This window comes from Nycticebus coucang, unplaced genomic scaffold, assembly GCF_027406575.1.
Source record: "Nycticebus coucang isolate mNycCou1 unplaced genomic scaffold, mNycCou1.pri scaffold_44, whole genome shotgun sequence".
Lineage (NCBI taxonomy): Eukaryota > Metazoa > Chordata > Mammalia > Primates > Lorisidae > Nycticebus > Nycticebus coucang.
In genome coordinates, this window is record NW_026515578.1 from 28,265 (window position 1) to 44,475 (window position 16,211).

Consider the following 16,211-nt stretch of genomic DNA (forward strand, 5'->3'; position numbering starts at 1 on the left):
ACTTAGCAAATCCCAAAGACTCAACCACAAGACTCCTAGAAGTCATCAAAAAATACCGTAATGTTTCAGGATATAAAATCAATGTCCACAAGTCAGTAGCTTTTGTATACACCAGTAACAGTCAAGATGGGAAACCTTCACCATAGTTTCAAAGAAAATGTAATACTTAGGAATATACCTAACGAAGGAGGTGAAGGACCTCTATAAAGAAAATTATGAAATCCCCAGAAAGGAAATAGTAGAGGATATCAACAAATGGAAGACACACCATGCTCATGGCTGGGAAGAAACAAAATTGTTAAAATATCTATAATTCCCAAAGCAATCTACGTATTCAATGCCATGCCTATTAAAATACCAACACCATACTTCCAAGATTTGGAAAAAATAATTCTGCACTTTGTATGGAACCAGAAAAAAAACCTGTATAGTTAAGTCAGTTCTTACTAATAAAAATAAAGCTGGGGGCATCACCATACCAGATTTTAGGCAGTACTACAAAGCCATAGTAGTCAAGACAGCATGGTACTGGCACAAAAATAGAGACATAGACACTGTAATTGAATAGAAAACAAGAAAAGAAAACTAACATCTTACAACCACCTAATCTTTGATAAACCAAACAAGAATATATCTTGGGGGAAAGACTCCCTATTCAATAAATTGTGTTGGGAGAACTGGATATCCACATGTAAAAGACTGAAACTGCACCCACACCTTTTCCCACTCAAAAAAATTGATTCAAAATGGATAAATGACTTAAATTTAAGGCATGAAGGAATAAAAATTATCAAAGAAAGCATAGGAAAAAATACTGGAAGATGTTGGCCTCGGGAAAGACTTCATTAAGAAGACTGCCATGGCAATTGCAACAACAACAAAAATAAACAAATGGGACTTCATTAAACTGAAAAGTTTCTGTACAGCTAAGGAGACAACAACCAAAGTAAATAGATAACCTACAATGGGAAAGGATATTTGCATATTTTCATTAGACAAAAGCTTGATAACTAGGATCTATAGAGAACTCAAATTAATCCACAAGAACTCAAATTAATTCACATGAAAAAATCCAACAATTCCATATATCAATGGGCAAGAGACATGAATAGAAACTTCTATAAATAAGACAGACGAATGGCTAACAAACATACGAAAAAATGTTCATCATTTCTATATATTAGAGAAATGCAAATCAAAACCACCCTGAGATACCATGTAACCCCAGTGAGAATGGCTCACAAAATCTCAAAACTGCAGATGCTGGCATGGATGTGGAGAGAAGGGAACACTTTTATACTGCTGGTGGGACTTCAAACTAGTACAACCTTTCTGGAAGGAAGTATGGAGAAACCTCAAAGCACTCAAGCTAGACCTCCCAATTGATCCTGCAATCCCATTACTGGGCATCTAGCCAGAAGGAAAAAAAGTTCTTTTATAATAAGGACACTTGTACTAGACTGTTTGTTGCAGCTCAATTTACAATCGCCAAAATGTGGAAACAGCCTAAATGCCCACCAACCCAGAAATGGATGAACAAGCTGTGATATATGTATACCATGCAATACTATTCTGCCATGAAAAAAATGGAGAATTTACATCTTTCGTATTAACCTGGATGAAAGTGGAAGACATTGTTCTTAGTAAAGCATCACAAGAATGGAGAAGGATGAATCCTATGTACTCAATTTTGATATGAGGACAATTAATGACAATTAGGGTCACAGTGGGGGTGAGGGAAGGGGAGAGCAGAGAGAGAAAGAAGGAGGGAGGGGGTTGGGGCCTTCGTGTGTGCCACACCTTTTGGGGGCAAGAGGGACTTTACCTAACAAATGCAATCAGTGTAACCTGGCTTATTGTACCCTCAATTAATTCCCAACAATAATAAAGAAATAAATAATTTTCATCATCCCTAATAATAAGAGAAATGCAAATCAAAACCATTCTGAGTATCATGTAACCCCATTGATAATAGCCTACATCTCAAAATTCTGCAACTGGAGATGCTGGCATAGGTGTGGAGAGAATAGAACACTTTTGCATTGCTGGTAGGATTGCAAACTAATACAACCTTTATGAAAAGAAATGTGGAGAATTCTCAAAATAACTAAAATTAGACCTTCCTTGATCCTGAAATTGCATTACTGTGATTTTGTAATACATATGGCTTTGTAGGGCGGAGCCTGTGGCTCAAAGAGCAGGGCGCTGGCCCCACATGCCAGAGGTGACTGGTTCAAGCCCAGCCCCGGCAAAAAAAATGCAAATAAATAAATAAATAAAAATAATATGGCTTTGTAAAAAAATATATTAAAGAGGAGGCGGAGCATGATAGTAGGTGGGATAGACGTTTAGCTCAGCTCTCGCTGAGTGGGCTAGATCATCTAGTGAGTGGGCTAGATCATTCCCAGCGTGGAATATTGGCGTGGAAAGGCAGTTCAGGGAGTGCAGCAAAGTGATGGATTCTGGACTTGGAGTGTAATCTGGAGTTGAGGAGACTGCCAGAAAAATTTCTGTGCTGCTGCTGAAGCTGCAGGCTGTGGTGGTAGTGGAGGCAGGAGTGGCAACCAGTATCCTTCTCATGGAAGATTACAATCCCCAGTTCATGGGGAAACTAAGTGTTGTGTGGAAATATTGGTGAAGGGTGGACTGCTAAGTGGAATTTGGCAGCCAAATAGGGGTGCCGTCTATAGTACCACCCCTGGGGCTAGGCGGTGGGAGATACACTCAGACAGGAAAGATCCCAGATAGGAAACAGACATGTTTTGAAATTTGATAAAAGGCAACGGCCACAGGCACCTTTCCATGCAGGCCAAGTGCAGCGATTTGAGTCTCACCTGCAGGCAGCCATCCTGCACCCAAAGCAGGCCCAGAATATCCCACACTTCATGGGAGCTGTTGCAGGGAGAATTTGTGAAATCTGCCTGTGAAGATTTTTTGTGATCAGTGAAATTAACAGGGTCTAAGCACCAAGCTGGTAGCCAGGCAACCACCAAGAACAGTGTAAACCAGGAATCAGGTATAAGCCTGGAAACCACACACAGCACCACCTAGTGTCCCGAAAGTATTTTGCAACATAAATATATTCCTACTGAAGTTGATCCCTACAGCATACATACAGTCATATGTTTATACATATATATAATATATGAATAATATTTTTGTTGGTGGTGCCTTTTTTCTTTGCTCGTTCTTTCTTGCTCTTTTTCATTTTTTCCTTTTCTTTCTTGTAGGAGTTATTGTTAAATTTTTTAAAAAAATTATTATTAATACTACATTTTTTTTCTTCCCTTCTTATAGTTGCTGAGAGTGCTACATCAGGCTATTTAAGTTTTTTCTCTCTTTTTTGGATTTTTTTATGTCTATTTGTTTCTGATTGTCTGTTTGTGCATCTGTGCTGTGTGTCTGGTTGCTTTTTTGTTTGTTTATTTGTTCATTTTGTTTCAACATATCTTGACTTTTGCCAAATCCTTGGGTTGGCTATTTTACCTAACTCCAATTTTTACATTCAACAAGAATAAGGAGGAGTGAAGAATGATGGCTGAATGGAGCCAGCTTTCAACAGATGCTCCAGTCCAGAGGGTGAGAGAACGACCAGAAAGAACTCAACAAAGCCAAAGGGTGGGACCCAAGCTGAGAGAAGAGATAGATAATTTCAGGTATTCTCTGCAGAGGCAAGCTGTGACTCCAAGGAAACAAATTTCAGGTACAGAACTCATCCCAAAGAGGACATGTGTCCATCCACTCCTCCAAGAGAGGTTGCTTGCTTGTTGTGGGTGAGCGGTGAACTGAGGTTATCTTCTCTTACTCCACCAGAGTGACTTGCTGGAAGCTGGGACTTCTTCTCCAGAGACTCCATGTAGTGAGCCTGGGAATTCCCTTTTCTGGCAGGAAGTTTATACAAATATTTTCCCTGCCACCTTGAACTTCCAATCAACCCTTTCCCCTTGCCTGGGTGTCTAGAAGTCCAATCCCTGCAGAGACCAGAATGTCAGCATTTCTTGGCTAGGACTTGGAATTGCATGGATGACAGCTATGCTTTACCTGTGAATCTGGTAACAGTGCAGAAAAGCACAAAGGAGAATGTGTCTGGTCTGGCTCTGAGAAAGTACAACTCAGGAGCTGGCTGAGGCTTGGGTCTCCATGTGATGCGTGGAGACTCAGGAGGCATGGGAACCCAAGTGGAGACCCATCCAACCCAGCAACAGCATAAATAGAGTGATCCTGCTGGGGTCTAAATTTGGAGAGACACTTTCCCAACTCTGTGGAATGCCAGAGGGAGCCAGACCCCACACTATACAGGTACTAGAGCTGCAGAGTAGGGAGGGCAAAGGTGCAGTGGCTGAAAGAGAAATACATTTTCTGTCTTGATATCCTCAGGCTTAGATTGAGCTCAGGTGAAACACTCCCCAGTTGTCATTAAGTGCCTGTGGCAGGCAGGCTTCACCTCCTCCTGCTGGCTGATGGCAGAGAGTGGTGGACAGGCTGAGGAGACATTTACTTTATTTTGACTCTGGCAGACACAAAGCCCTGGCACATTTGCTTATTGTACATACTGGGTCACAGAGACTGGATTAACAGAGACTGGCCATGAGGATACCAGATACTGGGGTTATCAGAGACTGGTGGTGAAGGAGGTGCAAGGTGGGGAAAGAGGCATCAGCAACCTTGGTCTAAACCTTCTACTGGATGGGATTTTCTGACTCCATGGAGCACCAGAGTGAGCCATACTTGAACTGCCAGCATACCCTTGCTATCTAGTTGTAGGAGACTTTTTGAACTCTTCCTCTAGTGGTGGTGACTGGGACAATTGGTTTGGAACTCTTGAACTGGACAAATCACCTGAGGACCCTCCAAGGTGGTATCTTGGTTCTGTTGTAGAGGGAAGATTTGATTTTCCTCTTCCAGGGTGCTTGTGTGGAGTGGAATGTCTTAGATGCTTGTATTTCTCCATGGCTAAGACTTCAACCCAGAGTCACTGATTCACTAGGATCGGATGGAGATCAGCTAAATGCAAGACAGAACCACCTAGCCCCACCACAGCAAGCAGTTCTCCATAGTCTCAGGCTATAGTTCTGTACGGGTCCTTTGCAAAGCTGTAGGGGAAAAGCTTAAGACACCAGTCCCAGTTCATTGGCAAAGGGATGGTTAACCACAACCCCAGAATTCTCCAATCTAATTTCACCTTACTTGCTCATCTAACCAAACAGTGAAAAACAATTATGCGGTGGAATTCATGGAAAAACTCTAATGAATATTCAGAGCAGATCAACTCCCCCAAGGAACGACTAAGCAGTCACGCCAGATGATCCCATCCATAAACAAATGGCTGAGATGTCAGAAATTGAGTTTAGAATTTGGACAGAAAGTAGATTAACAGAATGGAAGTAAAATTGGAATTAGAAATTCTAGGAATAATTCAAAAGTTGTCTCAAGAATTCAATGAATTCAAAGACAAAATCACCGAAGATTTTGACACATTGAGAAAAGAATTTGCAGTCTTCCAAGATATGAGAAATACAGTAGAATCCCTTAGTAACAGAATGAAGCAGGCAGAAGAAAGTATTTCTGACATCAAAGACACAGCTTTTGAATGCTCCCAAATGCTTAAAGAGGGAGAGAAGTGGAGAGCAAAAATGGATCATTCTCTCAGAGAGCACTGGGAAAATTCCAAGAAAACTAATATTCACCTTATAGGAATTACGGAAGGTGATGAGGTTGCTTTGAAAGGCCCAGATGGTCTGCTCCAAGAGATAATCAAGGATAACTTCCCAAACATGCCAAGACTTCTGAAATTTAGATACCAGACATCTCCAGAACCCCAGCATGACTCAACTGAAAATAAAGCATCTTCCAGACATATTATAATTAACTTCACCAAAGTTAATATGAAGGAGAAAATAATGCAAGCAGCCAGATGTAAGAAAAACACAACCTACAAGGGGAAGAAAATTAAAATGACTAGAGATCACTGTGCTGAAACATTTCAAGCCATAAAAGGATGGTCATTTACCTTCAACCTCCTAAAATAAAACAATTTGCAACCCGGAATCCTGTATTCAGAGAAATTGAGTTTCACTTGTGATGGAGAAATTGAATACTTTAATGACATTCACATGTAGAAGAAATTTGCAATAACTAAACCAGATCTCCAGGATATTCTCAGACCCATCCTCCACAATGTCCAGCACAATGTTTTACCACCAAAGTAAACTCACTCGGAAATTTTTTATCAAATTTCAACTTCCACAGTGGAGAAAGATTGAAAATGACCACTGGAATTTTGAAAACTTTGACACCCAGAATACTACCAGGCTTATCAATATTCTCAATTAATGTGAATAGCTTAAATTGTCCCCCAAAGAGGCACAGATTGGCTGACCCTCATCTTACCTTAAAAGATAACTATAGACTCAGGGTGAAGGGATGGTCATCTATAATTCAGGCAAATGGAAATCAGAAAACAGCAGGTGTTGCAATTTTATTTACAGATACAATAAGCTTTAAACCAATAAAAGTAAGGAAAAATAAGGATGGTCACTTCATATTTGTTAAGGGAAACACTCAATATGATGAAATTTTAATTATTAACATTTATACACCCAACCAGAACGCTCCTCAATTTATGAGAGGCTCCAGCTGACATGAGAAATTGATTTCCTCCAGCACTATAATAGTTGGAGATTTCAACACCCCTTTACTTGTGTTGGATAGAGCCTCCAAAAAGAAACTAAGCAAGGAAATTTCACACTTAAAATTAAACATTCAACAATGGGATTTAACAGACATATGCAGAACATTTCACCCTAACATAACTGAATATACATTCTTCTTATCAGCACATGGAACATCCTCCAAAATTGATCACATCTTAGGTCACATGGTTAACCTCAGCAAACTTAAATAGAAATTGTTCCTTGTAACTTCTGGACCATCATGGAATAAAAGTTGAACTCAGTAACTTACAGGAATATGCAAATTCATACAAAGGCATGGAAACTAAATAATCTTATGCTAAATGATAGCTAAGTCATAGATGAGATTAAGAGGGAAATTACTAAATTTTTGCAACAAAATTATAATGAAGACATGAACTACCAGAACCTGTGGGATAAAGTAAAGGCAGTCCTAAGAGGGAAATTTATAGTATTGCAAGCCTTCCTCAAAAGAACAGAAAGAGAGGAGATCAACAACATAATGGGACATCTCAAGCAGCCAGAAAAAGAAGAACATTCCAACCCCAAACCCAGCAGAAGAGAAATAACCAAAATTAGAATAGAATTAAATTAAATTGAAAATAAAAGAATTATACAACAGGTCAATAAATCAAAAAGTTGGTTTTTTGAAAAGGTCAATAAAATTGACAAAATGTTTTCTAACCTAACCGGAAATAAAAGAGTAAAATCTCTAATTTTATTCATTCAGAAATGACAGAGGTGGGATAACCACAGACTCCACAGAAATTCAAAAAATCCTTAATGAATATTACAAAAACTCTATTCTCAGAAATATGATAATCTGAAGGAAATTGGCTAATACTTGGAAGCACCCTATCTTCCTAGACTTAGCCAAGGAAGAAGTGGAAATGTTGAACAGGCCTAAATCAAATTCTGAAATAGCATCAGAAATACAAAATATTCCCAAAAAGAAGAGTTTGGAACCATTGTCTTCACATCAGAGTTCTACAAAACCATTAAAGTGGAACTAATATCTGTATTATTTAACCTTTTCCAAAAAATAGGAAAAGAAGGAATACTTCTCAATACATTCTTTGAAGTAAACATCACCCTGATCCCTAAGCCAGAAACAGACCCAACAAAAAAAGAAAATTATAGACCAATATTTCTAATGAATATTGATGCAAAAATATTCAATAAGATCCTGGCAAACAGAATCCAGTAACACATCAAACAAATTATACACCACAACCAAGTGGGTTTTAAACCCAGAGACTCAAGGATGGTTTAATATACGTAAATCTATAAATATAATACATCACACAAACAAAATAAAAAACAAAGACCATGTGATTCTCTCAATTGATGCAGAAAAAGCTTTTGATTATATCTCGCATCCTTTTATCATCAGAACACTTAAGAAAATAGGTATAGAGGGGACATTTCTTAAACTGATAGAGGCCATCTACAGCAAACCCACAGCCAATATTATACTGAATGGAGTAAAATTGAAAACATTTCCACTCAGATCAGGAACCAGGAAAGATTGCCCATTGTCTCCACTGTTTTTTAACATTGTAATGGAAGTCAGGAAAGATAAGGCGATCAAGTGTATCCATATAGGGTCAGAGGAGATCAAACTTTCATTCTTCACAAATGATATGATTGTATGCTTGTAAAATCCCAGGAACTCAACTACAAACTAATCTTGGGCTACAAAATCAATACTCACATATCTGTATCCTTCATATATATCAACAATAGTCAAGCTGAAAAAACAATCAAGGACTCTATTCCCTTTACAGTATTGCAAAGAAAATGAAATATCTGGGAGTGTACCTAACAAAGGATGTGAAAGTTCTAGAAAGAGAACTGTGAAACTCTGAGAAAAGTAACAGCCGAAGATGTTAACGAATGGAAAAACATACCATGGTCATGACTGGGAACAACAAACATTGTTAAAATGTCCATACTACCCATAGCAATCTACAGATTTAATACAATCCTTATTAAAGCAAATCTGTCACACTTTAAAGATCTGGAGAAACTAGTACTTCATTTTATATGGAAACAGAAAAAAACTTGAATAGCTAAGAAATTACTTTGAATAAAAATAAGTCAGGTGGAATAAAGCTACCAGACTTCAGATGATATTGTAATTCTATAGTGATCAAAACAACATGGTACTGGCACAAAAATAAAGAGGTAGACATATGGAAAAGAATTGACAACCAAGAGATGAATCCAGACACTTACTGTCATTTGATCTTTGATAAGCCTATCAAAAATATAAATTTGGGGAAAGATTCCCTATTTTACAAATGGTGCTGGGTGAATTGGCTGGTGACTTGTAGAAGACTGAAAATGGATCCACAACTTTAACCTCTAACAAAAATTGACCCTCACTGGATAAAAGACTTAAACTTAAGACATGAAACCATAAAGATTCTTGGAAAGAGTGCAGGAGAAACACTTGAAGAAATTGGTCTGGGAGAAAACTTTATGAGGAAGACCCCCAAGGCAATTGAAGCAATACAAAAATATACATTGCTGGGATCTGATCAAACTATAAGCTTCTGCACTTCCAAAAACACTTAAAATAAAGCAAGTAGGCTGCCCTCAGAATGGAAGACGTATCTGCAGGTTAGGTTTCTGACAAAGGTCTAATAACCAGAATCCCCAGAGAAATCAAACTTGTTAATAAGAAAAGAATAAGTGATCCCATTTCACTATGGGCAAGAGACTTGAACAGAGGCTTCTCTGAAGAAGACAGGTGTATGGTCTACAGGCATATGAAAAAATGCTCATCATCTATAATCATCAGAGAAATGCAAATCAAAACCACTTTGAGATACCATCTAACTCCAGTAAGAGTAGCCCACATAACAAAATCCCAAAACTACACATGTTGACATGGATCTGGAAAAAAGGTAACACTTCTACACTGCTGGTGAGAATGCAAGCTAATGCATTCCTTTTGGAAATAAGTTTGGAGAACACTCAGGGATCTAAAAATAGACCTGCCATTATATCCTGCAATTTCTCTACTAGGAGTATATCCAGAAGATCAAAAATCATTTTTCAAAAAAGTTATTTGCACCATATTATTCATTGCAGCTCAATTTGTATTAGCCAAGTCATGGAAGAAGCCCAAGTGCCCATCGACCCATGAATGGATTAATAAATTGTGGTATATGTGTACCACGGAATACTATGCAGCCTTAAAACATATGGAGACTTTAGCTATTTTGTGTTTACATGATGGACCTGGAATATATTCTCCTAAGTATCTCAAGAATGGAAGAAAAAGTATCCAGTGTACTCAGTACTTCTATGAAACCAATTTATGTTTACTCACACTTTCTTACGAAAGATAGATCACAACGATAGCCCAGAATGAAGGAGAGAAATAGAGCTGGAAGGGAGGGGAGTAGATGGGGAAATAAATGGTGGGACCACATCTATGGAGCATATTGCAAGGGTACAAGTCAAATCTATGAAATATAGAACATAAATGTCTTAACCCAATAATCAAGTAAATGGGGTGAAAGCTATATTAATTGGTTTTATGTAAGCACTCCAAATTATATAAAAAATCAACAAATTGTACCCTCCAAAAATATTAACATGTACCCTTGTAAAATGCACCATAGGTGTGATCCCACCAATATTCCTCCCTCCACCGTGTAGAATATAAATGTCTTAACAAAATAACTAAGAAAATATGGTGAAGGCTATGTTAACCACTTTGATGAAAATATTTCAAATTGTATATAAAACCAGCACATTGTACCCCATGATTGCATTAATGTACACAGCTATGATTTAGTAAAAAAAAAAAAAAAAAAAAATGGTCAGCTAGATATTCAAATGCTAATAGCAATTAGCATCTGGACACCATGTATAAATAAAAATAATCTTACTAAGTGTATTAGAAATATGAAAATGCAAATATTTTGAAATATGGTTACAACAGTGAATGAAATCTGATTTTAATTATGAATATTATATACTTTTGTGGAAACTTCTTTCTAGGCTAATTTTAACTATATTTACTATTCACTTAGAAATTCTTATTTTCCTAACAACTGAGAAATGCATGTTCTCAAGTAAAAGCATACAATCACTATTGTGTAGTTTCAATATATATTTGTGTGGGTCTTTTCATTGTTTTGTGTGCAATGGATAAACTCTTTTCTTATTGTCATATGGTCCTATGATTTGCTATGTTGGAAGGTTTAAATCACTGAAATGTAATTTACGCTACCATCAATCATGCCCTAGAATTTATAATCAAAGAAATAGATAAAATGCATAAATTGAATGCCACTGTGCAATCTGGAGTCTGCTGTATATCATTATATGTATGTTCTATCTTACTAGCAGTCTTCTGCAAGGTGAAGTGTGCCTTCATTAATAACTCAAGAGACATAATTCTGTGCTAAGTTTTATATGTCTAATAAAGTTCACATTGACATACCAAATAAAATAAAATAAAATAAATGCATGGATATATGATTTATAAAGGAACCAAACTAAGAAATTATTTCTTTATAATAGGCCTCCCTTGAAGAATCTTTGGAGATTTTTGTAGATCATTTGGTGTTCACAATGTTATGGAGAGGGGGAAAGACCCTTTCTGAATAAAAGCAAAGTGGTTAATAGTTCTGGGGTACTTTGTGAGTGGACTAACAAGATGAGGATTGAAAAATATTCCTTGCTATTAGCTAGTGTCATGGAAGCCTTTGTTGATATTAGGGAGAGTGCCATACATTATCTCTAAGTGGAGCTTTACAGAGGAATTGAGAGGGCTGGATAGACTCATAGAGATTTCACAAGAGACTTTGCTCCAGAAAGGGAACCCTCTTGTATCGCAGACTAGAGATTTATAATCTGTGTGCGTCCCATTCTGAAAGCCTAGATATCAGGGGTCTTCAGACACAGCTATTGCCACAGCACTGCTTTGAGGAGGAGGAAGGGGGACCATGTGTTTCCATGCACCTCTGGGAAGGTTCATGCTTCCTTCCTGCTGGCTGTGGTTAAGATTGAGACAGAAGCAGATTGCACTCCTCATAGATTCTTGCACACGCTGCGTGACAGTGGTGGGGGTACTGCCCTCACTGGTCATAAGCCATAACTGCCATTTTGCAAGACTGATGCTAGACTGTGCTACACCATCAGGCCAAGTTTGTGATAATGAGGTTTAAACTTCCACCTGACCAGGGAGGGACAGAGGAACTAGGCTTTCTGAAGTGCCCTTAAGACAGTACTGACTGGCCTGCAATGAGCTATGATGAGGCCGAGACATGAGCATACAACATTCCCATGCATCTTGCGTGAATAAGGAAGGTCCTATCCTTTATGATTGCAGGTCCAGGGCCACTGCCATTTTGACAGTTTAATGTCAAAAAATGGAGGAAAATGAAGTTCTCTCTCATTTGGCAAGGACAGGATTGCCATGATACCAATATCATACAAGGACACACATAAAAAAGGAAATTATAGACAAATATCCCCAGTATACATAGACACAAAAATCCTCAACAAAATATTAGCAAATCAAATGCAACAGCACATCAAAAAGATCATATATTATACTAAAGTGTTTTTCATACCAGGAATGCAAGGATGGGTCAGCACATGCAACTCAATAAATGTGATAGATCACATAAACAGAATTAAGAACAAAAACCATATGATCATCTTAATAGATACAAAGAGAAGCATTCAATATAATTCAGCATCTTTACTAATGCATTGGGGTTAGAGAGTTAAATGAACTTACCAAAATGCATTAATGGATAGTGATTGTGGGAAGAAATATTCTTTACAAACTATTTTCCCTGTATTAAAAATGCACTCATACATGAATGGGCCACATTGCATGTACAAATAATGAGTTCCTAGGGCCTAAGAAAAATAATTATGTAATTATTTTTAATTAATTTATTAATTATTACATGGCTGCCAAAACTTGAATTTTAAAGAATCTAATATGATTGTCATCTTCCAGATATGTACAAAAAGCATATAAACGTTAGAAAAGATAAAATTCAGCATGGATTATGATGAAAATCTCCAAAGTAAGCATAGAAAGAACATACCTCAAAATATAAAATGCCATATACAAAAAAATGCACAGCCAAACATTATACTTAATGAGTAAAAGTTGAGAGCATTTCCCCCTAAAAAGTGGAACAAGACAAGGATTTCCATTTTAACCACTGTTATTCAACATACTATTGGAAGTCCCTGCTAGAGTAATCAGACAAAACACACACATACACACACACACACACAAATAAAGATGATATAAATTATCCTTGTTCACTTATGATATACTTTGGAAAACCCTAAAGACTCCATTAAAAACTTCTAGGTTAGATAAATAAATACAGTAAATTTTAAGGATAAAAAAATCTATGTAAACAAACCAGCAGCCTTTCTATATACTAATCTAGCAAAAAAAAAAAAGAAAAAAATCAAGAAGGCAATTTCATTTATGATGGCTGCTAAAAGGAAAAAAATACTAGGAATATATTAAACAAAAGAGGAAAAAGATGTGTAAAAGTAAAAGTAGAAAACACTTATGAAAGAAATGGTTGATGACAAACACAAATGGAAAACAATCGTATGCACTTGGATTGGAAAAATTTATATTGTTAAGAGGCCCAGATGACCCAAAGCAAGGTTCAGTGTAATCTCCATCAAAATACTAATATTACTTTTCACATATTTAGAAAAAACATTTATGAAGTCTATATGGAATTATGAAAACATCTGGATTTCCAAAGTAATCTTGAGGAAAAAGAACAAATTGGAAGCATCACATTGCCTGATTTAAATTTACTATAAGTCTACAGTAACTGGTTTAAAAAAGACATACAAGCCAGGGGTGGTGGCTTATGCTTATAATTCTAGCACTTTGGATGGAAAAGGTGGGAGACTTTCTTGAGGCCAGGAGTTCAAGATTAGCCTAGGCAATAGAGTGAGCTCCTGTTTCCACAAAAATTTTTAAATTAGCCAAGTATGGTGGTATGAAGTCCTAGCTACTTGGAGGCTGAGGTGGGAAGATTACTTGAACTCCAGCATTCAAGGTTCCTTTGAGCAATAATCATGACACTCCACTTTAGCATGAGAAATAGAGCAAGACCTCCATTGCTTAAAAAAAAAAAAAATAGAGAAAGATACACACACACACACACACACACACACATATATATGTATATGAAAAAGAACAAAGAAACTAGAAATAAAGCCACCACACTTGGCTTATTGCTTCTCAATAAGTGGTGCTGGGAAAAAACAAAATAAAACTAAACAAAACACATGCTTCTCAATAAGTGGTGCTGGGGATGCTGGGTTGCCATGCAGAATGGTGAAACCGGATCTGCCACCACATACAGAAATGAACTCAAAATGAATTAAAGTCTTGAATGTAAGACCTGAAACTATAAAAATGCTAGAAAAAATATTAAAAAAAACTTCCAGACATTATCTAGGCAGAGTTAATGACTAAGACCTCAAAAGCACAGACAAAAAACCAAATATAGACAAATAGAACTTAAACAATAAAGCTGCTGCACAGCAAAGGAATTAACCAATAGAATTAAAAGACAATCTGCAGAATGGGATAAAATAAGTTATTCAGAATTTATAAGAAACTCAAACAACTCAACAAGAAAAAAAACAAATAATATCATTAAAACATGGACTGAGGATATGAATAGACATTTTTCAAAAGAAAATAAACAAATGGCCAAAAGTCATATGAAAAAATGTTCAACATCAGAATCATCAGAGAAATTTAAATTAAAACTACAATGAGATATCATCTTACATTAATCAATATGGCTATTAAAAAAAGAAACAAAAAAAAGATGTGGAGAAAAAGGGACATTTATACTCTGTTGGTGTGAATGTAAATTAGCATAACTTCTATGGAAAGCAATATGGCTATTTCACAAAGATCTAAAAATAAAAATACCACACAATCCAGCAATCCCACTGCTGTGAATTTACCCAAAGGAAAAGAAATCAGTGTATAAAAAAGATATCTGCATTAAATGTTTATTGAAGCGCTGTTCATGATAACAAAGATATGAAATCAACCTAAGTGGCCATCAATTGAGTGCTGAATAGAGAAAATGTGATCTATACACACAATGAAATACTATTCAGCCATAAAAAGAATGAAATCATGTCTTTTGCAGCAGCATGGATTAAACTGGAGGCCATTATCTTAAGAGAAACAATGCAGATACAGACATGAGACAAACGCTGCATTTTCTCACTTAGACCTGGGAGCTAAATGATATGTACCCCTAGAAGGGGAATGTTGAATGATGGACAATAGATACTTGAAGGGGGGAGGCTGGGAAGGAGGACATGTCATGACAGGTTGCTTAGTGGATACTATGTGAATTGGTCCAGTGATAAATGCATTTAAGGCTCTGATTTCACTACAATTCAATATATCCATGCACTTGTACCCCATGAATGAACAAATAAAGACAAATGAAAAAAATTACAAATAAATAAATAGAAATGTAGAGGCAAAAATAACCCAGGTGGAAAGCATTGGAGAATGGATATGAGCAAGAGGGAGATCCTGTTTCTAGCAAAAATAGAAAAATTAGCCAGGCATGGTGGTGGAAGTCTGTAGTCCCAGCTACTTGGGAGGCTGATAGGAGGATCACTTGAGCCCAAGAGTTTGAAGCTGCACAGAATTATGATGACACCACTGCACTCAGGGTGGTGCAGAGTCTGTCTCATGAAAAAGAAAAAAGAAAGAAATGAGTATTGAGGAAACAGAGGTGGCAAATATAAACTAAATGTAAAGTTTTTCAGGGAAGGAAAGGACAGGGGTAAAATATAACCTCAAGGACTATGAAGTATGGAAATTTTAAAAATATCTTTAATGGAAGATATGAGAATGTTTTAATTTCAAAAAGATTATACTCATTGCAGGCATTTGACTAACAGGAAAGGCTTGGTACATAAATGCATGATGCAGTATGTACACTCCAAAGCAGTGAAAAACTGCAACATGCTATATCCTCAATATTTAGAATACATGGGTCCAGGAATAGAGTTGGAACAAAAGTGGCACTGCTCAAGATTACCTACAGTGAGTGCTTGAGGAATTTGTGCTCCTGGAGGCCACAACTCTGACTTCTACTTGTACCATAAAGAAATACAAATTCAGAGATATCCTGGGTTGTACACATTGCTAGGAACCATCTGAATCTGTGAGCTTCCAAATCTAGATTCTGAATTTGAAGTTGAAAGTCAATCCATGAGTTCTTATGGACAGCAGGACAGCAAAGGTAGGAGTGTAGGAAAAGTGTCAGTTTCCCAGGAAATAGTTCACCTCAATCTCAGTCTCTTTCCTTGATGGAAAGATAAATGAGAGAAAATAGCTCAAAGAAATGTTTTTGGTATTAGATAAAGTCATACATGTAAAGCAACAACACAGTCCTGATACTGTAAACATTGTTTATGATACACTATGATTTTTATTTCATTTCCTAGAAG